We start from the raw sequence: 23,001 nt of genomic DNA on the forward strand, positions 1-23,001 counted from the left end.
TTCGATTTACTTGCATATGGCACCTCAGTGAACTTTGTAAAATGTATTTACAAATCTTTAATCAGGCAGTGGTGGAATCAAAAGTCATCTGCTAAGAAGGAATCATGATTTCTACAAAGATTTTAACATTTTCTATGGACCTTGTCATCTGAGCATATCTTAAGCAACAACTATAAGTGCGAAAACAGCACATAAGGAAAAGGATGCATTGGCCAGGAATCGAACCCGGGTCAACTGCTTGGAAGGCAGCTATGCTCACCACTATACCACCAATGCTTGAGCACTTTTCAAATGCATATAGTGGCCAATATGGAAATCACAACAACTGTTTGAAAGATTTTTATAGCCTGCGCTGTAGCACCATTGGTGGTAGATATTCAAACAAAATTGGCAAATTGCATGACATTCACAATTCAAGATTTAGGCTCATCCATACTTAAGGTTTTTATGCACCATTGAACTGATATACAGTGGTATCAAAACTGAGAAAAGAAAAGACCTTCGATTTACTTGCATATGGCACCTCAGTGAACTTTGTAAAATGTATTTACAAATCTTTAATCAGGCAGTGGTGGAATCAAAAGTCATCTGCTAAGAAGGAATCATGATTTCTACAAAGATTTTAACATTTTCTATGGACCTTGTCATCTGAGCATATCTTAAGCAACAACTATAAGTGCGAAAACAGCACATAAGGAAAAAGATGCATTGGCCGGGAATCGAAGCCGGGTAAACTGCTTGGAAGGCAGCTATGCTCACCACTATACCACCAATGCTTGAGCTCTTTTCAAATGCATATAGTGGCCAATATGGAAATCACAACAACTGTTTGAAAGATATTTATAGCCTGCGCTGTAGCACCATTGGTGGAAGATATTCAAGCAAAATTGGCAAATTGCATGACATTCACAATTCAAGATTTAGGCTCATCCATACTTAAGGTTTTTATGCACCAATGAACTTACATACAGTGGTATCAAAACTGAGAAAAGAAAAGACCTTCGATTTACTTGCATATGGCACCTCAGTGAACTTTGTAAAATGTATTTACAAATCTTTAATCAGGCAGTGGTGGAATCAAAAGTCATCTGCTAAGAAGGAATCATGATTTCTACAAAGATTTTAACATTTTCTATGGACCTTGTCATCTGAGCATATCTTAAGCAACAACTATAAGTGCGAAAACAGCACATAAGGAAAAGGATGCATTGGCCGGGAATCGAACCCGGGTCAACTGCTTGGAAGGCAGCTATGCTCACCACTATACCACCAATGCTTGAGCACTTTTCAAATGCATATAGTGGCCAATATGGAAATCACAACAACTGTTTGAAAGATTTTTATAGCCTGCGCTGTAGCACCATTGGTGGTAGATATTCAAACAAAATTGGCAAATTGCATGACATTCCCAATTCAAGATTTAGGCTCATCCATACTTAAGGTTTTTATGCACCATTGAACTGATATACAGTGGTATCAAAACTGAGAAAAGAAAAGACATTTGATGTACTTGCATATGGCACCTCAGTGAACTTTGTAAAATGTGTTTACAAATCTTTAATCATGCAGTGGTGGAATCAAAAGTCATCTGCTAAGAAGGAATCATGATTTCTACAAAGATTTGAACATTTTCTATGGACCTTGTCATCTGAGCATATCTTAAGCAACAACTATAAGTGCGAAAACAGCACATAAGGAAAAGGATGCATTGGCCGGGAATCGAACCCGAGTCAATTGCTTGGAAGGCAGCTATGCTCACCACTATACCACCAATGCTTGAGCACTTTTTCGATGCATATAGTGGCCAATATGGAAATCACAACAACTGTTTGATAGATATTTATAGCCTGCGCTGTAGCACCATTGGTGGAAGATATTCAAACAAAATTGGCAAATTGCATGACATTCACAATTCAAGATTTAGGCTCATCCATACTTAAGGTTTTTATGCACCATTGAACTGACATACAGTGGTATCAAAACTGAGAAAAGAAAAGACCTTCGATTTACTTGCATATGGCACCTCAGTGAACTGTGTAAAATGTATTTACAAATCTTTAATCAGGCAGTGGTGGAATCAAAAGTCATCTGCTAAGAATAAATCATGATTTCTACAAAGATTTGAACATTTTCTATGGACCTTGTCATCTGAGCATATCTTAAGCAACAACTATAAGTGCGAAAACAGCACATAAGGAAAAGGATGCATTGGCCGGGAATCGAACCCGAGTCAATTGCTTGGAAGGAAGCTATGCTCACCACTATACCACCAATGCTTGAGCGCTTTTTTAATGCATATAGTGGCCAATATGGAAATCACAACAACTGTTTGAAAGATATTTATAGCCTGCGCTGTAGCACCATTGGTGGAAGATATTCAAACAAAATTGGCAAATTGCATGACATTCACAATTCAAGATTTAGGCTCATCCATACTTAAGGTTTTTATGCACCATTGAACTGATATACAGTGGTATCAAAACTGAGAAAAGAAAAGACCTTTGATGTACTTGCATATGGCACCTCAGTGAACTTTGTAAAATGTGTTTACAAATCTTTAATCATGCAGTGGTGGAATCAAAACTCATCTGCTAAGAACGAATCATGATTTCTACAAAGATTTTAACATTTTCTATGGACCTTGTCATCTGAGCATATCTTAAGCAACAACTATAAGTGCGAAAACAGCACATAAGGAAAAGGATGCATTGGCCGGGAATCGAACCCGTGTCAACTGCTTGGAAGGCAGCTATGCTCACCACTATACCACCAATGCTTGAGCTCTTTTTGAATGCATATAGTGGCCAATATGGAAATCACAACAACTGTTTGAAAGATATTTATAGCCTGCGCTGTAGCACCATTGGTGGAAGATATTCAAACAAAATTGGCAAATTGCATGACATTCACAATTCAAGATTTAGGCTCATCCATACTTAAGGTTTTTATGCACCATTGAACTGATATACAGTGGTATCAAAACTGAGAAAAGAAAAGACCTTCGATTTACTTGCATATGGCACCTCAGTGAACTTTGTAAAATGTATTTACAAATCTTTAATCAGGCAGTGGTGGAATCAAAAGTCATCTGCTAAGAAGGAATCATGATTTCTACAAAGATTTTAACATTTTCTATGGACCTTGTCATCTGAGCATATCTTAAGCAACAACTATAAGTGCGAAAACAGCACATAAGGAAAAGGATGCATTGGCCAGGAATCGAACCCGGGTCAACTGCTTGAAAGGCAGCTATGCTCACCACTATACCACCAATGCTTGAGCACTTTTCAAATGCATATAGTGGCCAATATGGAAATCACAACAACTGTTTGAAAGATTTTTATAGCCTGCGCTGTAGCACCATTGGTGGTAGATATTCAAACAAAATTGGCAAATTGCATGACATTCACAATTCAAGATTTAGGCTCATCCATACTTAAGGTTTTTATGCACCATTGAACTGATATACAGTGGTATCAAAACTGAGAAAAGAAAAGACCTTCGATTTACTTGCATATGGCACCTCAGTGAACTTTGTAAAATGTATTTACAAATCTTTAATCAGGCAGTGGTGGAATCAAAAAGTCATCTGCTAAGAAGGAATCATGATTTCTACAAAGATTTTAACATTTTCTATGGACCTTGTCATCTGAGCACATCTTAAGCAACAACTATAAGTGCGAAAACAGCACATAAGGAAAAAGATGCATTGGCCGGGAATCGAAGCCGGGTAAACTGCTTGGAAGGCAGCTATGCTCACCACTATACCACCAATGCTTGAGCTCTTTTCAAATGCATATAGTGGCCAATATGGAAATCACAACAACTGTTTGAAAGATATTTATAGCCTGCGCTGTAGCACCATTGGTGGAAGATATTCAAACAAAATTGGCAAATTGCATGACAGTCACAATTCAAGATTTAGGCTCATCCATACTTAAGGTTTTTATGCACCAATGAACTTACATACAGTGGTATCAAAACTGAGAAAAGAAAAGACCTTCGATTTACTTGCATATGGCACCTCAGTGAACTTTGTAAAATGTATTTACAAATCTTTAATCAGGCAGTGGTGGAATCAAAAGTCATCTGCTAAGAAGGAATCATGATTTCTACAAAGATTTTAACATTTTCTATGGACCTTGTCATCTGAGCATATCTTAAGCAACAACTATAAGTGCGAAAACAGCACATAAGGAAAAGGATGCATTAGCCGGGAATCGAACCCGGGTCAACTGCTTGGAAGGCAGCTATGCTCACCACTATACCACCAATGCTTGAGCACTTTTCAAATGCATATAGTGGCCAATATGGAAATCACAACAACTGTTTGAAAGATTTTTATAGCCTGCGCTGTAGCACCATTGGTGGTAGATATTCAAACAAAATTGGCAAATTGCATGACATTCCCAATTCAAGATTTAGGCTCATCCATACTTAAGGTTTTTATGCACCATTGAACTGATATACAGTGGTATCAAAACTGAGAAAAGAAAAGACCTTTGATGTACTTGCATATGGCACCTCAGTGAACTTTGTAAAATGTGTTTACAAATCTTTAATCATGCAGTGGTGGAATCAAAAGTCATCTGCTAAGAAGGAATCATGATTTCTACAAAGATTTGAACATTTTCTATGGACCTTGTCATCTGAGCATATCTTAAGCAACAACTATAAGTGCGAAAACAGCACATAAGGAAAAGGATGCATTGGCCGGGAATCGAACCCGAGTCAATTGCTTGGAAGGCAGCTATGCTCACCACTATACCACCAATGCTTGAGCACTTTTTCGATGCATATAGTGGCCAATATGGAAATCACAACAACTGTTTGATAGATATTTATAGCCTGCGCTGTAGCACCATTGGTGGAAGATATTCAAACAAAATTGGCAAATTGCATGACATTCACAATTCAAGATTTAGGCTCATCCATACTTAAGGTTTTTATGCGCCATTGAACTGACATACAGTGGTATCAAAACTGAGAAAAGAAAAGACCTTCGATTTACTTGCATATGGCACCTCAGTGAACTGTGTAAAATGTATTTACAAATCTTTAATCAGGCAGTGGTGGAATCAAAAGTCATCTGCTAAGAATGAATCATGATTTCTACAAAGATTTGAACATTTTCTATGGACCTTGTCATCTGAGCATATCTTAAGCAACAACTATAAGTGCGAAAACAGCACATAAGGAAAAGGATGCATTGGCCGGGAATCGAACCCGAGTCAATTGCTTGGAAGGAAGCTATGCTCACCACTATACCACCAATGCTTGAGCGCTTTTTCAATGCATATAGTGGCCAATATGGAAATCACAACAACTGTTTGAAAGATATTTATAGCCTGCGCTGTAGCACCATTGGTGGAAGATATTCAAACAAAATTGGCAAATTGCATGACATTCACAATTCAAGATTTAGGCTCATCCATACTTAAGGTTTTTATGCACCATTGAACTGATATACAGTGGTATCAAAACTGAGAAAAGAAAAGACCTTTGATGTACTTGCATATGGCACCTCAGTGAACTTTGTAAAATGTGTTTACAAATCTTTAATCATGCAGTGGTGGAATCAAAACTCATCTGCTAAGAAGGAATCATGATTTCTACAAAGATTTTAACATTTTCTATGGACCTTGTCATCTGAGCATATCTTAAGCAACAACTATAAGTGCGAAAACAGCACATAAGGAAAAGGATGCATTGGCCGGGAATCGAACCCGGGTCAACTGCTTGGAAGGCAGCTATGCTCACCACTATACCACCAATGCTTGAGCTCTTTTCGAATGCATATAGTGGCCAATATGGAAATCACAACAACTGTTTGAAAGATATTTATAGCCTGCGCTGTAGCACCATTGGTGGAAGATATTCAAACAAAATTGGCAAATTGCATGACATTCACAATTCAAGATTTAGGCTCATCCATACTTAAGGTTTTTATGCACCAATGAACTTACATACAGTGGTATCAAAACTGAGAAAAGAAAAGACCTTCGATTTACTTGCATATGGCACCTCAGTGAACTTTGTAAAATGTATTTACAAATCTTTAATCAGGCAGTGGTGGAATCAAAAGTCATCTGCTAAGAAGGAATCATGATTTCTACAAATATTTTAACATTTTCTATGGACCTTGTCATCTGAGCATATCTTAAGCAACAACTATAAGTGCGAAAACAGCACATAAGGAAAAGGATGCATTGGCTGGGAATCGACCCCGGGTCAACTGCTTGGAAGGCAACTATGCTCACCACTATACCACCAATGCTTGAGCATTTTCAAATGCATATAGTGGCCAATATGGAAATCACAACAACTGTTTGAAAGATTTTTATAGCCTGCGCTGTAGCACCATTGGTGGAAGATATTCAAACAAAATTGGCAAATTGCATGACATTCCCAATTCAAGATTTAGGCTCATCCATACTTAAGGTTTTTATGCACCATTGAACTGATATACAGTGGTATCAAAACTGAGAAAAGAAAAGACCTTCGATTTACTTGCATATGGCACCTCAGTGAACTTTGTAAAATGTATTTACAAATCTTTAATCAGGCAGTGGTGGAATCAAAAGTTATCTGCTAAGAAGGAATCATGATTTCTACAAAGATTTTAACATTTTCTATGGACCTTGTCATCTGAGCATATCTTAAGCAACAACTATAAGTGCGAAAACAGCACATAAGGAAAAGGATGCATTGGCCGGGAATCGAACCCGAGTCAATTGCTTGGAAGGAAGCTATGCTCACCACTATACCACCAATGCTTGAGTTCTTTTTGAATGCATATAGTGGCCAATATGGAAATCACAACAACTGTTTGAAAGATATTTATAGCCTGCGCTGTAGCACCATTGGTGGAAGATATTCAAACAAAATTGGCAAATTGCATGACATTCACAATTCAAGATTTAGGCTCATCCATACTTAAGGTTTTTATGCACCATTGAACTGACATACAGTGGTATCAAAACTGAGAAAAGAAAAGACCTTCGATTTACTTGCATATGGCACCTCAGTGAACTGTGTAAAATGTATTTACAAATCTTTAATCAGGCAGTGGTGGAATCAAAAGTCATCTGCTAAGAATGAATCATGATTTCTACAAAGATTTTAACATTTTCTATGGACCTTGTCATCTGAGCATATCTTAAGCAACAACTATAAGTGCGAAAAAAGCACATAAGGAAAAGGATGCATTGGCCGGGAATCGAACCCGGGTCAACAGCTTGGAAGGTAGCTATGCTCACCACTATACCACCAATGCTTGAGCTCTTTTTGAATGCATATAGTGGCCAATATGGAAATCACAACAACTGTTTGAAAGATATTTATAGCCTGCGCTGTAGCACCATTGGTGGAAGATATTCAAACAAAATTGGCAAATTGCATGACATTCACAATTCAAGATTTAGGCTCATCCATACTTAAGGTTTTTATGCACCATTGAACTGACATACAGTGGTATCAAAACTGAGAAAAGAAAAGACCTTCGATTTACTTGCATATGGCACCTCAGTGAACTTTGTAAAATGTGTTTACAAATCTTTAATCAGGCAGTGGTGGAATCAAAAGTCATCTGCTAAGAATGAATCATGATTTCTACAAAGATTTTAACATTTTCTATGGACCTTGTCATCTGAGCATATCTTAAGCAACAACTATAAGTGCGAAAACAGCACATAAGGAAAAGGATGCAATGGCCGGGAATCGAACCCGGGTCAACTGCTTGGAAGGCAGCTATGCTCACCACTATACCACCAATGCTTGAGCACTTTTCAAATGCATATAGTGGCCAATATGGAAATCACAACAACTGTTTGAAAGATGTTTATAGCCTGCGCTGTAGCACCATTGGTGGTAGATATTCAAACAAAATTGGCAAATTGCATGACATTCACAATTCAAGATTTAGGCTCATCCATACTTAAGGTTTTTATGCACCATTGAACTGATATACAGTGGTATCAAAACTGAGAAAAGAAAAGACCTTTGATGTACTTGCATATGGCACCTCAGTGAACTTTGTAAAATGTGTTTACAAATCTTTAATCATGCAGTGGTGGAATCAAAACTCATCTGCTAAGAAGGAATCATGATTTCTACAAATATTTTAACATTTTCTATGGACCTTGTCATCTGAGCATATCTTAAGCAACAACTATAAGTGCGAAAACAGCACATAAGGAAAAGGATGCATTGGCCGGGAATCGAACCCGGGTCAACTGCTTGGAAGGCAGATATGCTCACCACTATACCACCAATGCTTGAGCTCTGAATGCATATAGTGGCCAATATGGAAATCACAACAACTGTTTGAAAGATATTTATAGCCTGCGCAGTAGCACCATTGGTGGAAGATATTCAAACAAAATTGGCAAATTGCATGACATTCACAATTCAAGATTTAGGCTCATCCATACTTAAGGTTTTTATGCCCCAATGAACTTACATACAGTGGTATCAAAACTGAGAAAAGAAAAGACCTTCGATTTACTTGCATATGGCACCTCAGTGAACTTTGTAAAATGTATTTACAAATCTTTAATCAGGCAGTGGTGGAATCAAAAGTCATCTGCTAAGAAGGAATCATGATTTCTACAAAGATTTTAACATTTTCTATGGACCTTGTCATCTGAGCATATCTTAAGCAACAACTATAAGTGCAAAAACAGCACATAAGGAAAAGGATGCATTGGCTGGGAATCGACCCCGGGTCAACTGCTTGGAAGGCAGCTATGCTCACCACTATACCACCAATGCTTGAGCACTTTTCAAATGCATATAGTGGCCAATATGGAAATCACAACAACTGTTTGAAAGATTTTTATAGCCTGCGCTGTAGCACCATTGGTGGTAGATATTCAAACAAAATTGGCAAATTGCATGACATTCACAATTCAAGATTTAGGCTCATCCATACTTAAGGTTTTTATGCACCATTGAACTGATATACAGTGGTATCAAAACTGAGAAAAGAAAAGACCTTCGATTTACTTGCATATGGCACCTCAGTGAACTTTGTAAAATGTATTTACAAATCTTTAATCAGGCAGTGGTGGAATCAAAAGTCATCTGCTAAGAAGGAATCATGATTTCTACAAAGATTTTAACATTTTCTATGGACCTTGTCATCTGAGCATATCTTAAGCAAAAACTATAAGTGCGAAAACAGCACATAAGGAAAAGGATGCATTGGCCGGGAATCGAACCCGGGTCAACTGCTTGGAAAGCAGCTATGCTCACCACTATACCACCAATGCTTGAGCACTTTTCAAATGCATATAGTGGCCAATATGGAAATCACAACAACTGTTTGAAAGATTTTTATAGCCTGCGCTGTAGCACCATTGGTGGTAGATATTCAAACAAAATTGGCAAATTGCATGACATTCACAATTCAAGATTTAGGCTCATCCATACTTAAGGTTTTTATGCACCATTGAACTGATATACAGTGGTATCAAAACTGAGAAAAGAAAAGACCTTCGATTTACTTGCATATGGCACCTCAGTGAACTTTGTAAAATGTATTTACAAATCTTTAATCAGGCAGTGGTGGAATCAAAAGTCATCTGCTAAGAAGGAATCATGATTTCTACAAAGATTTTAACATTTTCTATGGACCTTGTCATCTGAGCATATCTTAAGCAACAACTATAAGTGCGAAAACAGCACATAAGGAAAAGGATGCATTGGCCGGGAATCGAAGCCGGGTCAACTGCTTGGAAGGCAGCTATGCTCACCACTATACCACCAATGCTTGAGCACTTTTCAAATGCATATAGTGGCCAATATGGAAATCACAACAACTGTTTGAAAGATTTTTATAGCCTGCGCTGTAGCACCATTGGTGGTAGATATTCAAACAAAATTGGCAAATTGCATGACATTCCCAATTCAAGATTTAGGCTCATCCATACTTAAGGTTTTTATGCACCATTGAACTGATATACAGTGGTATCAAAACTGAGAAAAGAAAAGACCTTTGATGTACTTGCATATGGCACCTCAGTGAACTTTGTAAAATGTATTTACAAATCTTTAATCAGGCAGTGGTGGAATCAAAAGTCATCTGCTAAGAAGAAATCATGATTTCTACAAAGATTTTAACATTTTCTATGGACCTTGTCATCTGAGCATATCTTAAGCAACAACTATAAGTGCGAAAACAGCACATAAGGAAAAGGATGCATTGGCCGGGAATCGAACCCGGGTCAACTGCTTGGAAGGAAGCTATGCTCACCACTATACCACCAATGCTTGAGTTCTTTTTGAATGCATATAGTGGCCAATATGGAAATCACAACAACTGTTTGAAAGATATTTATAGCCTGCGCTGTAGCACCATTGGTGGAAGATATTCAAACAAAATTGGCAAATTGCATGACATTCACAATTCAAGATTTAGGCTCATCCATACTTAAGGTTTTTATGCACCAATGAACTTACATACAGTGGTATCAAAACTGAGAAAAGAAAAGACCTTCGATTTACTTGCATATGGCACCTCAGTGAACTTTGTAAAATGTATTTACAAATCTTTAATCAGGCAGTGGTGGAATCAAAAGTCATCTGCTAAGAAGGAATCATGATTTCTACAAAGATTTTAACATTTTCTATGGACCTTGTCATCTGAGCATATCTTAAGCAACAACTATAAGTGCGAAAACAGCACATAAGGAAAAGGATGCATTGGCTGGGAATCGACCCCGGGTCAACTGCTTGGAAGGCAGCTATGCTCACCACTATACCACCAATGCTTGAGCACTTTTCAAATGCATATAGTGGCCAATATGGAAATCACAACAACTGTTTGAAAGATATTTATAGCCTGCGCTGTAGCACCAATGGTGGTAGATATTCAAACAAAATTGGCAAATTGCATGACATTCACAATTCAAGATTTAGGCTCATCCATACTTAAGGTTTTTATGCACCATTGAACTGATATACAGTGGTATCAAAACTGAGAAAAGAAAAGACCTTTGATGTACTTGCATATGGCACCTCTGTGAACTTTGTAAAATGTGTTTACAAATCTTTAATCATGCAGTGGTGGAATCAAAAGTCATCTGCTAAGAAGGAATCATGATTTCTACAAAGATTTGAACATTTTCTATGGACCTTGTCATCTGAGCATATCTTAAGCAACAACTATAAGAGCGAAAACAGCACATAAGGAAAAAGGATGCATTGGCCGGGAATCGAACCCGGGTCAACTGCTTGGAAGGCAGCTATGCTCACCACTATACCACCAATGCTTGAACTCTTTTTGATTACATATAGTGGCCAATATGGAAATCACAACAACTGTTTGAAAGATTTTTATAGCCTGCGCTGTAGCACCATTGGTGGAAGATATTCAAACAAAATTGGCAAATTGCATGACATTCACAATTCAAGATTTAGGCTCATCCATACTTAAGGTTTTTATGCACCATTGAACTGATATACAGTGGTATCAAAACTGAGAAAAGAAAGACCTTTGATGTACTTGCATATGGCACCTCAGTGAACTTTGTAAAATGTGTTTACAAATCTTTAATCATGCAGTGGTGGAATCAAAAGTCATCTGCTAAGAAGGAATCATGATTTCTACAAAGATTTTAACATTTTCTATGGACCTTGTCATCTGAGCATATCTTAAGCAACAACTATAAGTGCGAAAACAGCACATAAGGAAAGGGATGCATTGGCCGGGAATCGAACCCGAGTCAATTGCTTGGAAGGCAGCTATGCTCACCACTATACCACCAATGCTTGAGTGCTTTTTCGATGCATATAGTGGCCAATATGGAAATCACAACAACTGTTTGAAAGATATTTATAGCCTGCGCTGTAGCACCATTGGTGGTAGATATTCAAACAAAATTGGCAAATTGCATGACATTCACAATTCAAGATTTAGGCTCACCGATACTTAAGGTTTTTATGCACCATTGAACTGATATACAGTGGTATCAAAACTGAGAAAAGAAAGACCTTTGATGTACTTGCATATGGCACCTCAGTGAACTTTGTAAAATGTGTTTACAAATCTTTAATCATGCAGTGGTGGAATCAAAAGTCATCTGCTAAGAAGGAATCATGATTTCTACAAAGATTTTAACATTTTCTATGGACCTTGTCATCTGAGCATATCTTAAGCAACAACTATAAGTGCGAAAACAGCACATAAGGAAAAGGATGCATTGGCTGGGAATCGAACCCGAGTCAATTGCTTGGAAGGAAGCTATGCTCACCACTATACCACCAATGCTTGAGCGCTTTTTCAATGCATATAGTGGCCAATATGGAAATCACAACAACTGTTTGAAAGATATTTATAGCCTGCGCTGTAGCACCATTGGTGGAAGATATTCAAACAAAATTGGCAAATTGCATGACATTCACAATTCAAGATTTAGGCTCATCCATACTTAAGGTTTTTATGCACCATTGAACTGACATACAGTGGTATCAAAACTGAGAAAAGAAAAGACCTTCGATTTACTTGCATATGGCACCTCAGTGAACTGTGTAAAATGTATTTACAAATCTTTAATCAGGCAGTGGTGGAATCAAAAGTCATCTGCTAAGAATGAATCATGATTTCTACAAAGATTTTAACATTTTCTATGGACCTTGTCATCTGAGCATATCTTAAGCAACAACTATAAGTGCGAAAAAAGCACATAAGGAAAAGGATGCATTGGCCGGGAATCGAACCCGGGTCAACAGCTTGGAAGGTAGCTATGCTCACCACTATACCACCAATGCTTGAGCTCTTTTTGAATGCATATAGTGGCCAATATGGAAATCACAACAACTGTTTGAAAGATATTTATAGCCTGCGCTGTAGCACCATTGGTGGAAGATATTCAAACAAAATTGGCAAATTGCATGACATTCACAATTCAAGATTTAGGCTCATCCATACTTAAGGTTTTTATGCACCATTGAACTGACATACAGTGGTATCAAAACTGAGAAAAGAAAAGACCTTCGATTTACTTGCATATGGCACCTCAGTGAACTTTGTAAAATGTGTTTACAAATCTTTAATCAGGCAGTGGTGGAATCAAAAGTCATCTGCTAAGAATGAATCATGATTTCTACAAAGATTTTAACATTTTCTATGGACCTTGTCATCTGAGCATATCTTAAGCAACAACTATAAGTGCGAAAACAGCACATAAGGAAAAGGATGCAATGGCCGGGAATCGAACCCGGGTCAACTGCTTGGAAGGCAGCTATGCTCACCACTATACCACCAATGCTTGAGCACTTTTCAAATGCATATAGTGGCCAATATGGAAATCACAACAACTGTTTGAAAGATTTTTATAGCCTGCGCTGTAGCACCATTGGTGGTAGATATTCAAACAAAATTGGCAAATTGCATGACATTCACAATTCAAGATTTAGGCTCATCCATACTTAAGGTTTTTATGCACCATTGAACTGATATACAGTGGTATCAAAACTGAGAAAAGAAAAGACCTTTGATGTACTTGCATATGGCACCTCAGTGAACTTTGTAAAATGTGTTTACAAATCTTTAATCATGCAGTGGTGGAATCAAAACTCATCTGCTAAGAAGGAATCATGATTTCTACAAATATTTTAACATTTTCTATGGACCTTGTCATCTGAGCATATCTTAAGCAACAACTATAAGTGCGAAAACAGCACATAAGGAAAAGGATGCATTGGCCGGGAATCGAACCCGGGTCAACTGCTTGGAAGGCAGATATGCTCACCACTATACCACCAATGCTTGAGCTCTGAATGCATATAGTGGCCAATATGGAAATCACAACAACTGTTTGAAAGATATTTATAGCCTGCGCAGTAGCACCATTGGTGGAAGATATTCAAACAAAATTGGCAAATTGCATGACATTCACAATTCAAGATTTAGGCTCATCCATACTTAAGGTTTTTATGCCCCAATGAACTTACATACAGTGGTATCAAAACTGAGAAAAGAAAAGACCTTCAATTTACTTGCATATGGCACCTCAGTGAACTTTGTAAAATGTATTTACAAATCTTTAATCAGGCAGTGGTGGAATCAAAAGTCATCTGCTAAGAAGGAATCATGATTTCTACAAAGATTTTAACATTTTCTATGGACCTTGTCATCTGAGCATATCTTAAGCAAAAACTATAAGTGCGAAAACAGCACATAAGGAAAAGGATGCGAAAACAGCACATATGCATTGGCCGGGAATCGAACCCGGGTCAACTGCTTGGAAGGCAGCTATGCTCACCACTATACCACCAATGCTTGAGCACTTTTCACATGCATATAGTGGCCAATATGGAAATCACAACAACTGTTTGAAAGATTTTTATAGCCTGCGCTGTAGCACCATTGGTGGTAGATATTCAAACAAAATTGGCAAATTGCATGACATTCACAATTCAAGATTTAGGCTCATCCATACTTAAGGTTTTTATGCACCATTGAACTGATATACAGTGGTATCAAAACTGAGAAAAGAAAAGACCTTCGATTTACTTGCATATGGCACCTCAGTGAACTTTGTAAAATGTATTTACAAATCTTTAATCAGGCAGTGGTGGAATCAAAAGTCATCTGCTAAGAAGGAATCATGATTTCTACAAAGATTTTAACATTTTCTATGGACCTTGTCATCTGAGCATATCTTAAGCAACAACTATAAGTGCGAAAACAGCACATAAGGAAAAGGATGCATTGGCCGGGAATCGAAGCCGGGTCAACTGCTTGGAAGGCAGCTATGCTCACCACTATACCACCAATGCTTGAGCACTTTTCAAATGCATATAGTGGCCAATATGGAAATCACAACAACTGTTTGAAAGATTTTTATAGCCTGCGCTGTAGCACCATTGGTGGTAGATATTCAAACAAAATTGGCAAATTGCATGACATTCCCAATTCAAGATTTAGGCTCATCCATACTTAAGGTTTTTATGCACCATTGAACTGATATACAGTGGTATCAAAACTGAGAAAAGAAAAGACCTTTGATGTACTTGCATATGGCACCTCAGTGAACTTTGTAAAATGTATTTACAAATCTTTAATCAGGCAGTGGTGGAATCAAAAGTCATCTGCTAAGAAGGAATCATGATTTCTACAAAGATTTTAACATTTTCTATGGACCTTGTCATCTGAGCATATCTTAAGCAACAACTATAAGTGCGAAAACAGCACATAAGGAAAAGGATGCATTGGCCGGGAATCGAACCCGGGTCAACTGCTTGGAAGGCAGCTATGCTCACCACTATACCACCAATGCTTGAGCACTTTTCAAATGCATATAGTGGCCAATATGGAAATCACAACAACTGTTTGAAAGATTTTTATAGCCTGCGCTGTAGCACCATTGGTGGTAGATATTCAAACAAAATTGGCAAATTGCATGACATTCACAATTCAAGATTTAGGCTCATCCATACTTAAGGTTTTTATGCACCATTGAACTGATATACAGTGGTATCAAAACTGAGAAAAGAAAAGACCTTTGATGTACTTGCATATGGCACCTCAGTGAACTTTGTAAAATGTGTTTACAAATCTTTAATCATGCAGTGGTGAAATCAAAAGTCATCTGCTAAGAAGGAATCATGATTTCTACAAAGATTTGAACATTTTCTATGGACCTTGTCATCTGAGCATATCTTAAGCAACAACTATAAGTGCGAAAACAGCACATAAGGAAAAGGATGCATTGTCCGGGAATCGAACCCGAGTCAATTGCTTGGTAGGCAGCTATGCTCACCACTATACCACCAATGCTTGAGCGCTTTTTCGATGCATATAGTGGCCAATATGGAAATCACAACAACTGTTTGAAAGATATTTATAGCCTGCGCTGTAGCACCATTGGTGGTAGATATTCAAACAAAATTGGCAAATTGCATGACATTCACAATTCAAGATTTAGGCTCATCCATACTTAAGGTTTTTATGCACCATTGAACTGATATACAGTGGTATCAAAACTGAGAAAAGAAAAGACCTTTGATGTACTTGCATATGGCACCTCAGTGAACTTTGTAAAATGTATTTACAAATCTTTAATCAGGCAGTGGTGGAATCAAAAGTCATCTGCTAAGAAGGAATCATGATTTCTACAAAGATTTTAACATTTTCTATGGACCTTGTCATCTGAGCATATCTTAAGCAACAACTATAAGTGCGAAAACAGCACATAAGGAAAAGGATGCATTGGCCGGGAATCGAACCCGGGTCAACTGCTTGGAAGGCAGCTATGCTCACCACTATACCACCAATGCTTGAGCACTTTTCAAATGCATATAGTGGCCAATATGGAAATCACAACAACTGTTTGAAAGATTTTTATAGCCTGCGCTGTAGCACCATTGGTGGTAGATATTCAAACAAAATTGGCAAATTGCATGACATTCACAATTCAAGATTTAGGCTCATCCATACTTAAGGTTTTTATGCACCATTGAACTGATATACAGTGGTATCAAAACTGAGAAAAGAAAAGACCTTTGATGTACTTGCATATGGCACCTCAGTGAACTTTGTAAAATGTGTTTACAAATCTTTAATCATGCAGTGGTGAAATCAAAAGTCATCTGCTAAGAAGGAATCATGATTTCTACAAAGATTTTAACATTTTCTATGGACCTTGTCATCTGAGCATATCTTAAGCAACAACTATAAGTGCGAAAACAGCACATAAGGAAAAGGATGCATTGTCCGGGAATCGAACCCGAGTCAATTGCTTGGTAGGCAGCTATGCTCACCACTATACCACCAATGCTTGAGCGCTTTTTCGATGCATATAGTGGCCAATATGGAAATCACAACAACTGTTTGAAAGATATTTATAGCCTGCGCTGTAGCACCATTCGTGGAAGATATTCAAACAAAATTGGCAAATTGCATGACATTCACAATTCAAGATTTAGGCTCATCCATACTTAAGGTTTTTATGCACCATTGAACTGATATACAGTGGTATAAAAACTGAGAATAGAAAAGACCTTCGTTTTACTTGCATATGGCACCTCAGTGAACTTTGTAAAATGTATTTACAAATCTTTAATCAGGCAGTGGTGGAATCAAAAGTCATCTGCTAAGAATGAATAATGATTTCTACAAAGATTTTAACATTTTCTATGGACCTTGTCATCTGAGCATATCTTAAGCAACAACTATAAGTGCGAAAACAGCACATAAGGAAAAGGATGCATTGGCCGGGAATCGAACCCGGGTCAACAGCTTGGAAGGCAGCTATGCACACCACTATACCACCAATGCTTGAGCTCTTTTCAAATGCATATAGTGGCCAATATGGAAATCACAACAACTGTTTGAAAGATATTTATAGCCTGCGCTGTTGCACCATTGGTGGAAGATATTCAAACAAAATTGGCAAATTGCATGACATTCACAATTCAAGATTTAGGCTCATCCATACTTAAGGTTTTTATGCACCATTGAACTGATATACAGTGGTATCAAAACTGAGAAAAGAAAAGACCTTCGATTTACTTGCATATGGCACCTCAGTGATTTTTGTAAAATGTATTTACAAATCTTTAATCAGGCAGTGGTGGAATCAAAAGTCATCTGCTAAGAAGGAATCATGATTTCTACAAAGATTTTAACATTTTCTATGGACCTTGTCATCTGAGCATATCTTAAGCAACAACTATAAGTGCGAAAACAGCACATAAGGAAAAGGATGCATTGGCCGGGAATCGAAGCCGGGTCAATTGCTTGGAAGGCAGCTATGCTCACCACTATACCACCAATGCTTGAGCACTTTTCAAATGCATATAGTGGCCAATATGGAAATCACAACAACTGTTTGAAAGATTTTTATAGCCTGCGCTGTAGCACCATTGGTGGTAGATATTCAAACAAAATTGGCAAATTGCATGACATTCACAATTCAAGATTTAGGCTCATCCATACTTAAGGTTTTTATGCACCATTGAACTGATATACAGTGGTATCAAAACTGAGAAACGAAAAGACCTTTGATGTACTTGCATATGGCACCTCAGTGAACTTTGTAAAATGTGTTTACAAATCTTTAATCATGCAGTGGTGGAATCAAAACTCATCTGCTAAGAAGGAATCATGATTTCTACAAAGATTTTAACATTTTCTATGGACCTTGTCATCTGAGCATATCTTAAGCAACAACTATATGTGCGAAAACAGCACATAAGGAAAAGGATGCATTGGCCGGGAATCGAACCCGGGTCAACTGCTTGGAAGGCAGCTATGCTCACCACTATACCACCAATGCTTGAGTTCTTTTCGAATGCATATAGTGGCCAATATGGAAATCACAACAACTGTTTGAAAGATATTTATAGCCTGCGCTGTAGCACCATTGGTGGAAGATATTCAAACAAAATTGGCAAATTGCATGACATTCACAATTCAAGATTTAGGCTCATCCATACTTAAGGTTTTTATGCACCAATGAACTTACATACAGTGGTATCAAAACTGAGAAAAGAAAAGACCTTCGATTTACTTGCATATGGCACCTCAGTGAACTTTGTAAAATGTATTTACAAATCTTTAATCAGGCAGTGGTGGAATCAAAAGTCATCTGCTAAGAAGGAATCATGATTTCTACAAAGATTTTAACATTTTCTATGGACCTTGTCATCTGAGCATATCTTAAGCAACAACTATAAGTGCGAAAACAGCACATAAGGAAAAGGATGCATTGGCTGGGAATCGACCCCGGGTCAACTGCTTGGAAGGCAGCTATGCTCACCACTATATCACCAATGCTTGAGCACTTTTCAAATGCATATAGTGGCCAATATGGAAATCACAACAACTGTTTGAAAGATATTTATAGCCTGCGCTGTAGCACCAATGGTGGTAGATATTCAAACAAAATTGGCAAATTGCATGACATTCACAATTCAAGATTTAGGCTCATCCATACTTAAGGTTTTTATGCACCATTGAACTGATATACAGTGGTATCAAAACTGAGAAAAGAAAAGACCTTTGATGTACTTGCATATGGCACCTCTGTGAACTTTGTAAAATGTGTTTACAAATCTTTAATCATGCAATGGTGGAATCAAAAGTCATCTGCTAAGAAGGAATCATGATTTCTACAAAGATTTGAACATTTTCTATGGACCTTGTCATCTGAGCATATCTTAAGCAACAACTATAAGTGCGAAAACAGCACATACGGAAAAGGATGCATTGGCCGGGAATCGAACCCGGGTCAACTGCTTGGAAGGCAGCTATGCTCACCACTATACCACCAATGCTTGAGCTCTTTTCGATTACATATAGTGGCCAATATGGAAATCACAACAACTGTTTGAAAGATATTTATAGCCTGCGCTGTAGCACCATTGGTGGAAGATATTCAAACAAAATTGGCAAATTGCATGACATTCACAATTCAAGATTTAGGCTCATCCATACTTAAGGTTTTTATGCACCATTGAACTGATATACAGTGGTATCAAAACTGAGAAAAGAAAAGACCTTCGATTTACTTGCATATGGCACCTCAGTGAACTTTGTAAAATGTATTTACAAATCTTTAATCAGGCAGTGGTGGAATCAAAAGTCATCTGCTAAGAAGGAATCATGATTTCTACAAAGATTTTAACATTTTCTATGGACCTTGTCTTCTGAGCATATCTTAAGCAACAACTATAAGTGCGAAAACAGCACATAAGGAAAAGGATGCATTGGCCGGGAATCGAACCCGGGTCAACTGCTTGGAAGGCAGCTATGCTCACCACTATACCACCAATGCTTGAGCAATTTTCAAATGCATATAGTGGCCAATATGGAAATCACAACAACTGTTTGAAAGATTTTTATAGCCTGCGCTGTAGCACCATTGGTGGTAGATATTCAAACAAAATTGGCAAATTGCATGACATTCACAATTCAAGATTTAGGCTCATCCATACTTAAGGTTTTTATGCACCATTGAACTGATATACAGTGGTATCAAAACTGAGAAAAGAAAAGACCTTTGATGTACTTGCATATGGCACCTCTGTGAACTTTGTAAAATGTGTTTACAAATCTTTAATCATGCAGTGGTGGAATCAAAACTCATCTGCTAAGAAGGAATCATGATTTCTACAAAGATTTTAACATTTTCTATGGACCTTGTCATCTGAGCATATCTTAAGCAACAACTATAAGTGCGAAAACAGCACATAAGGAAAAGGATGCATTGGCCGGGAATCGAACCCGGGTCAACTGCTTGGAAGGCAGCTATGCTCACCACTATACCACCAATGCTTGAGCATTTTTCAAATGCATATAGTGGCCAATATGGAAATCACAACAACTGTTTGAAAGATTTTTATAGCCTGCGCTGTAGCACCATTGGTGGTAGATATTCAAACAAAATTGGCAAATTGCATGACATTCACAATTCAAGATTTAGGCTCATCCATACTTAAGGTTTTTATGCACCATTGAACTGATATACAGTGGTATCAAAACTGAGAAAAGAAAAGACCTTCGATTTACTTGCATATGGCACCTCAGTGAACTTTGTAAAATGTATTTACAAATCTTTAATCAGGCAGTGGTGGAATCAAAAGTCATCTGCTAAGAAGGAATCATGATTTCTACAAAGATTTTAACATTTTCTATGGACCTTGTCATCTGAGCATATCTTAAGCAACAACTATAAGTGCGAAAACAGCACATAAGGAAAAGGATGCATTGGCCGGGAATCGAACCCAGGTCAACTGCTTGGAAGGCAGCTATGCTCACCACTATACCACCAATGGACCTTGTCATCTGAGCATATCTTAAGCAACAACTATAAGTGCGAAAACAGCACATAAGGAAAAGGATGCATTGGCCAGGAATCGAACCCGGGTCAACAGCTTGGAAGGCAGCTATGCACACCACTATACCACCAATGCTTGAGCTATTTTCAAATGCATATAGTGGCCAATATGGAAATCACAACAACTGTTTGAAAGATATTTATAGCCTGCGCTGTAGCACCATTGGTGGAAGATATTCAAACAAAATTGGCAAATTGCATGACATTCACAATTCAAGATTTAGGCTCATCCATACTTAAGGTTTTTATGCACCATTGAACTGATATACAGTGGTATCAAAACTGAGAAAAGAAAAGACCTTCGATTTACTTGCATATGGCACCTCAGTGATTTATGTAAAATGTATTTACAAATCTTTAATCAGGCAGTGGTGGAATCAAAAGTCATCTGCTAAGAAGGAATCATGATTTCTACAAAGATTTTAACATTTTCTATGGACCTTGTCATCTGAGCATATCTTAAGCAACAACTATAAGTGCGAAAACAGCACATAAGGAAAAGGATGCATTGGCAGGGAATCGAACCCGGGTCAACTGCTTGGAAGGCAGCTATGCTCACCACTATACCACCAATGCTTGAGCACTTTTCAAATGCATATAGTGGCCAATATGGAAATCACAACAACTGTTTGAAAGATTTTTATAGCCTGCGCTGTAGCACCATTGGTGGTAGATATTCAAACAAAATTGGCAAATTGCATGACATTCACAATTCAAGATTTAGGCTCATCCATACTTAAGGTTTTTATGCACCATTGAACTGATATACAGTGGTATCAAAACTGAGAAACGAAAAGACCTTTGATGTACTTGCATATGGCACCTCAGTGAACTTTGTAAAATGTGTTTACAAATCTTTAATCATGCAGTGGTGGAATCAAAACTCATCTGCTAAGAAGGAATCATGATTTCTACAAAGATTTTAACATTTTCTATGGACCTTGTCATCTGAGCATATCTTAAGCAACAACTATAAGTGCGAAAACAGCACATAAGGAAAAGGATGCATTGGCCGGGAATAGAACCCGGGTCAACTGCTTGGAAGGCAGCTATGCTCACCACTATACCACCAATGCTTGAGTTCTTTTCGAATGCATATAGTGGCCAATATGGAAATCACAACAACTGTTTGAAAGATATTTATAGCCTGCGCTGTAGCACCATTGGTGGAAGATATTCAAACAAAATTGGCAAATTGCATGACATTCACAATTCAAGATTTAGGCTCATCCATACTTAAGGTTTTTGTGCACCAATGAACTTACATACAGTGGTATCAAAACTGAGAAAAGAAAAGACCTTCGATTTACTTGCATATGGCACCTCAGTGAACTTTGTAAAATGTATTTACAAATCTTTAATCAGGCAGTGGTGGAATCAAAAGTCATCTGCTAAGAAGGAATCATGATTTCTACAAAGATTTTAACATTTTCTATGGACCTTGTCATCTGAGCATATCTTAAGCAACAACTATAAGTGCGAAAACAGCACATAAGGAAAAGGATGCATTGGCTGGGAATCGACCCCGGGTCAACTGCTTGGAAGGCAGCTATGCTCACCACTATATCACCAATGCTTGAGCACTTTTCAAATGCATATAGTGGCCAATATGGAAATCACAACAACTGTTTGAAAGATATTTATAGCCTGCGCTGTAGCACCAATGGTGGTAGATATTCAAACAAAATTGGCAAATTGCATGACATTCACAATTCAAGATTTAGGCTCATCCATACTTAAGGTTTTTATGCACCATTGAACTGATATACAGTGGTATCAAAACTGAGAAAAGAAAAGACCTTTGATGTACTTGCATATGGCACCTCTGTGAACTTTGTAAAATGTGTTTACAAATCTTTAATCATGCAGTGGTGGAATCAAAAGTCATCTGCTAAGAAGGAATCATGATTTCTACAAAGATTTGAACATTTTCTATGGACCTTGTCATCTGAGCATATCTTAAGCAACAACTATAAGTGCGAAAACAGCACATAAGGAAAAGGATGCATTGGCTGGGAATCGACCCCGGGTCAACTGCTTGGAAGGCAGCTATGCTCACCACTATATCACCAATGCTTGAGCACTTTTCAAATGCATATAGTGGCCAATATGGAAATCACAACAACTGTTTGAAAGATATTTATAGCCTGCGCTG

The 23,001-nt window shown here is 37.7% G+C and overlaps 27 non-coding genes across 27 annotated transcripts; all 27 read right to left on the minus strand.

Moving 5' to 3' along the window:
- Window positions 1-204: 204 nt before the first annotated feature.
- Window positions 205-276, minus strand: TRNAG-UCC (transfer RNA glycine (anticodon UCC)). The gene has a single exon. It is a non-coding gene; the product is annotated as a tRNA-Gly (tRNA).
- A 928-nt stretch (window positions 277-1,204) lies between these two features.
- On the minus strand, window positions 1,205-1,276 carry TRNAG-UCC (transfer RNA glycine (anticodon UCC)). The gene has a single exon. It is a non-coding gene; the product is annotated as a tRNA-Gly (tRNA).
- Window positions 1,277-2,704: 1,428 nt separating this feature from the next.
- TRNAG-UCC (transfer RNA glycine (anticodon UCC)) lies at window positions 2,705-2,776 on the minus strand. The gene has a single exon. It is a non-coding gene; the product is annotated as a tRNA-Gly (tRNA).
- Window positions 2,777-3,204: 428 nt separating this feature from the next.
- On the minus strand, window positions 3,205-3,276 carry TRNAE-UUC (transfer RNA glutamic acid (anticodon UUC)). Its single transcript has one exon. It is a non-coding gene; the product is annotated as a tRNA-Glu (tRNA).
- A 929-nt stretch (window positions 3,277-4,205) lies between these two features.
- On the minus strand, window positions 4,206-4,277 carry TRNAG-UCC (transfer RNA glycine (anticodon UCC)). The gene has a single exon. It is a non-coding gene; the product is annotated as a tRNA-Gly (tRNA).
- A 1,428-nt stretch (window positions 4,278-5,705) lies between these two features.
- On the minus strand, window positions 5,706-5,777 carry TRNAG-UCC (transfer RNA glycine (anticodon UCC)). The gene has a single exon. It is a non-coding gene; the product is annotated as a tRNA-Gly (tRNA).
- A 1,427-nt stretch (window positions 5,778-7,204) lies between these two features.
- TRNAG-UCC (transfer RNA glycine (anticodon UCC)) lies at window positions 7,205-7,276 on the minus strand. Its single transcript has one exon. It is a non-coding gene; the product is annotated as a tRNA-Gly (tRNA).
- A 428-nt stretch (window positions 7,277-7,704) lies between these two features.
- Window positions 7,705-7,776, minus strand: TRNAG-UCC (transfer RNA glycine (anticodon UCC)). Its single transcript has one exon. It is a non-coding gene; the product is annotated as a tRNA-Gly (tRNA).
- A 428-nt stretch (window positions 7,777-8,204) lies between these two features.
- On the minus strand, window positions 8,205-8,276 carry TRNAG-UCC (transfer RNA glycine (anticodon UCC)). Its single transcript has one exon. It is a non-coding gene; the product is annotated as a tRNA-Gly (tRNA).
- Window positions 8,277-9,200: 924 nt separating this feature from the next.
- On the minus strand, window positions 9,201-9,272 carry TRNAG-UCC (transfer RNA glycine (anticodon UCC)). Its single transcript has one exon. It is a non-coding gene; the product is annotated as a tRNA-Gly (tRNA).
- A 428-nt stretch (window positions 9,273-9,700) lies between these two features.
- Window positions 9,701-9,772, minus strand: TRNAG-UCC (transfer RNA glycine (anticodon UCC)). The gene has a single exon. It is a non-coding gene; the product is annotated as a tRNA-Gly (tRNA).
- Window positions 9,773-10,200: 428 nt separating this feature from the next.
- On the minus strand, window positions 10,201-10,272 carry TRNAG-UCC (transfer RNA glycine (anticodon UCC)). Its single transcript has one exon. It is a non-coding gene; the product is annotated as a tRNA-Gly (tRNA).
- A 929-nt stretch (window positions 10,273-11,201) lies between these two features.
- TRNAG-UCC (transfer RNA glycine (anticodon UCC)) lies at window positions 11,202-11,273 on the minus strand. Its single transcript has one exon. It is a non-coding gene; the product is annotated as a tRNA-Gly (tRNA).
- Window positions 11,274-12,699: 1,426 nt separating this feature from the next.
- Window positions 12,700-12,771, minus strand: TRNAG-UCC (transfer RNA glycine (anticodon UCC)). Its single transcript has one exon. It is a non-coding gene; the product is annotated as a tRNA-Gly (tRNA).
- A 428-nt stretch (window positions 12,772-13,199) lies between these two features.
- On the minus strand, window positions 13,200-13,271 carry TRNAG-UCC (transfer RNA glycine (anticodon UCC)). Its single transcript has one exon. It is a non-coding gene; the product is annotated as a tRNA-Gly (tRNA).
- A 428-nt stretch (window positions 13,272-13,699) lies between these two features.
- Window positions 13,700-13,771, minus strand: TRNAG-UCC (transfer RNA glycine (anticodon UCC)). Its single transcript has one exon. It is a non-coding gene; the product is annotated as a tRNA-Gly (tRNA).
- A 441-nt stretch (window positions 13,772-14,212) lies between these two features.
- Window positions 14,213-14,284, minus strand: TRNAG-UCC (transfer RNA glycine (anticodon UCC)). Its single transcript has one exon. It is a non-coding gene; the product is annotated as a tRNA-Gly (tRNA).
- A 428-nt stretch (window positions 14,285-14,712) lies between these two features.
- TRNAG-UCC (transfer RNA glycine (anticodon UCC)) lies at window positions 14,713-14,784 on the minus strand. Its single transcript has one exon. It is a non-coding gene; the product is annotated as a tRNA-Gly (tRNA).
- A 428-nt stretch (window positions 14,785-15,212) lies between these two features.
- TRNAG-UCC (transfer RNA glycine (anticodon UCC)) lies at window positions 15,213-15,284 on the minus strand. The gene has a single exon. It is a non-coding gene; the product is annotated as a tRNA-Gly (tRNA).
- Window positions 15,285-16,212: 928 nt separating this feature from the next.
- Window positions 16,213-16,284, minus strand: TRNAG-UCC (transfer RNA glycine (anticodon UCC)). The gene has a single exon. It is a non-coding gene; the product is annotated as a tRNA-Gly (tRNA).
- Window positions 16,285-17,212: 928 nt separating this feature from the next.
- Window positions 17,213-17,284, minus strand: TRNAG-UCC (transfer RNA glycine (anticodon UCC)). Its single transcript has one exon. It is a non-coding gene; the product is annotated as a tRNA-Gly (tRNA).
- Window positions 17,285-18,212: 928 nt separating this feature from the next.
- Window positions 18,213-18,284, minus strand: TRNAG-UCC (transfer RNA glycine (anticodon UCC)). Its single transcript has one exon. It is a non-coding gene; the product is annotated as a tRNA-Gly (tRNA).
- Window positions 18,285-19,212: 928 nt separating this feature from the next.
- On the minus strand, window positions 19,213-19,284 carry TRNAG-UCC (transfer RNA glycine (anticodon UCC)). The gene has a single exon. It is a non-coding gene; the product is annotated as a tRNA-Gly (tRNA).
- A 428-nt stretch (window positions 19,285-19,712) lies between these two features.
- Window positions 19,713-19,784, minus strand: TRNAG-UCC (transfer RNA glycine (anticodon UCC)). Its single transcript has one exon. It is a non-coding gene; the product is annotated as a tRNA-Gly (tRNA).
- A 428-nt stretch (window positions 19,785-20,212) lies between these two features.
- Window positions 20,213-20,284, minus strand: TRNAG-UCC (transfer RNA glycine (anticodon UCC)). Its single transcript has one exon. It is a non-coding gene; the product is annotated as a tRNA-Gly (tRNA).
- A 1,066-nt stretch (window positions 20,285-21,350) lies between these two features.
- On the minus strand, window positions 21,351-21,422 carry TRNAG-UCC (transfer RNA glycine (anticodon UCC)). The gene has a single exon. It is a non-coding gene; the product is annotated as a tRNA-Gly (tRNA).
- A 428-nt stretch (window positions 21,423-21,850) lies between these two features.
- TRNAG-UCC (transfer RNA glycine (anticodon UCC)) lies at window positions 21,851-21,922 on the minus strand. Its single transcript has one exon. It is a non-coding gene; the product is annotated as a tRNA-Gly (tRNA).
- Window positions 21,923-23,001: the final 1,079 nt, after the last annotated feature.

The sequence above is a fragment of the Pseudophryne corroboree genome, chromosome 4, assembly GCF_028390025.1.
Source record: "Pseudophryne corroboree isolate aPseCor3 chromosome 4, aPseCor3.hap2, whole genome shotgun sequence".
Lineage (NCBI taxonomy): Eukaryota > Metazoa > Chordata > Amphibia > Anura > Myobatrachidae > Pseudophryne > Pseudophryne corroboree.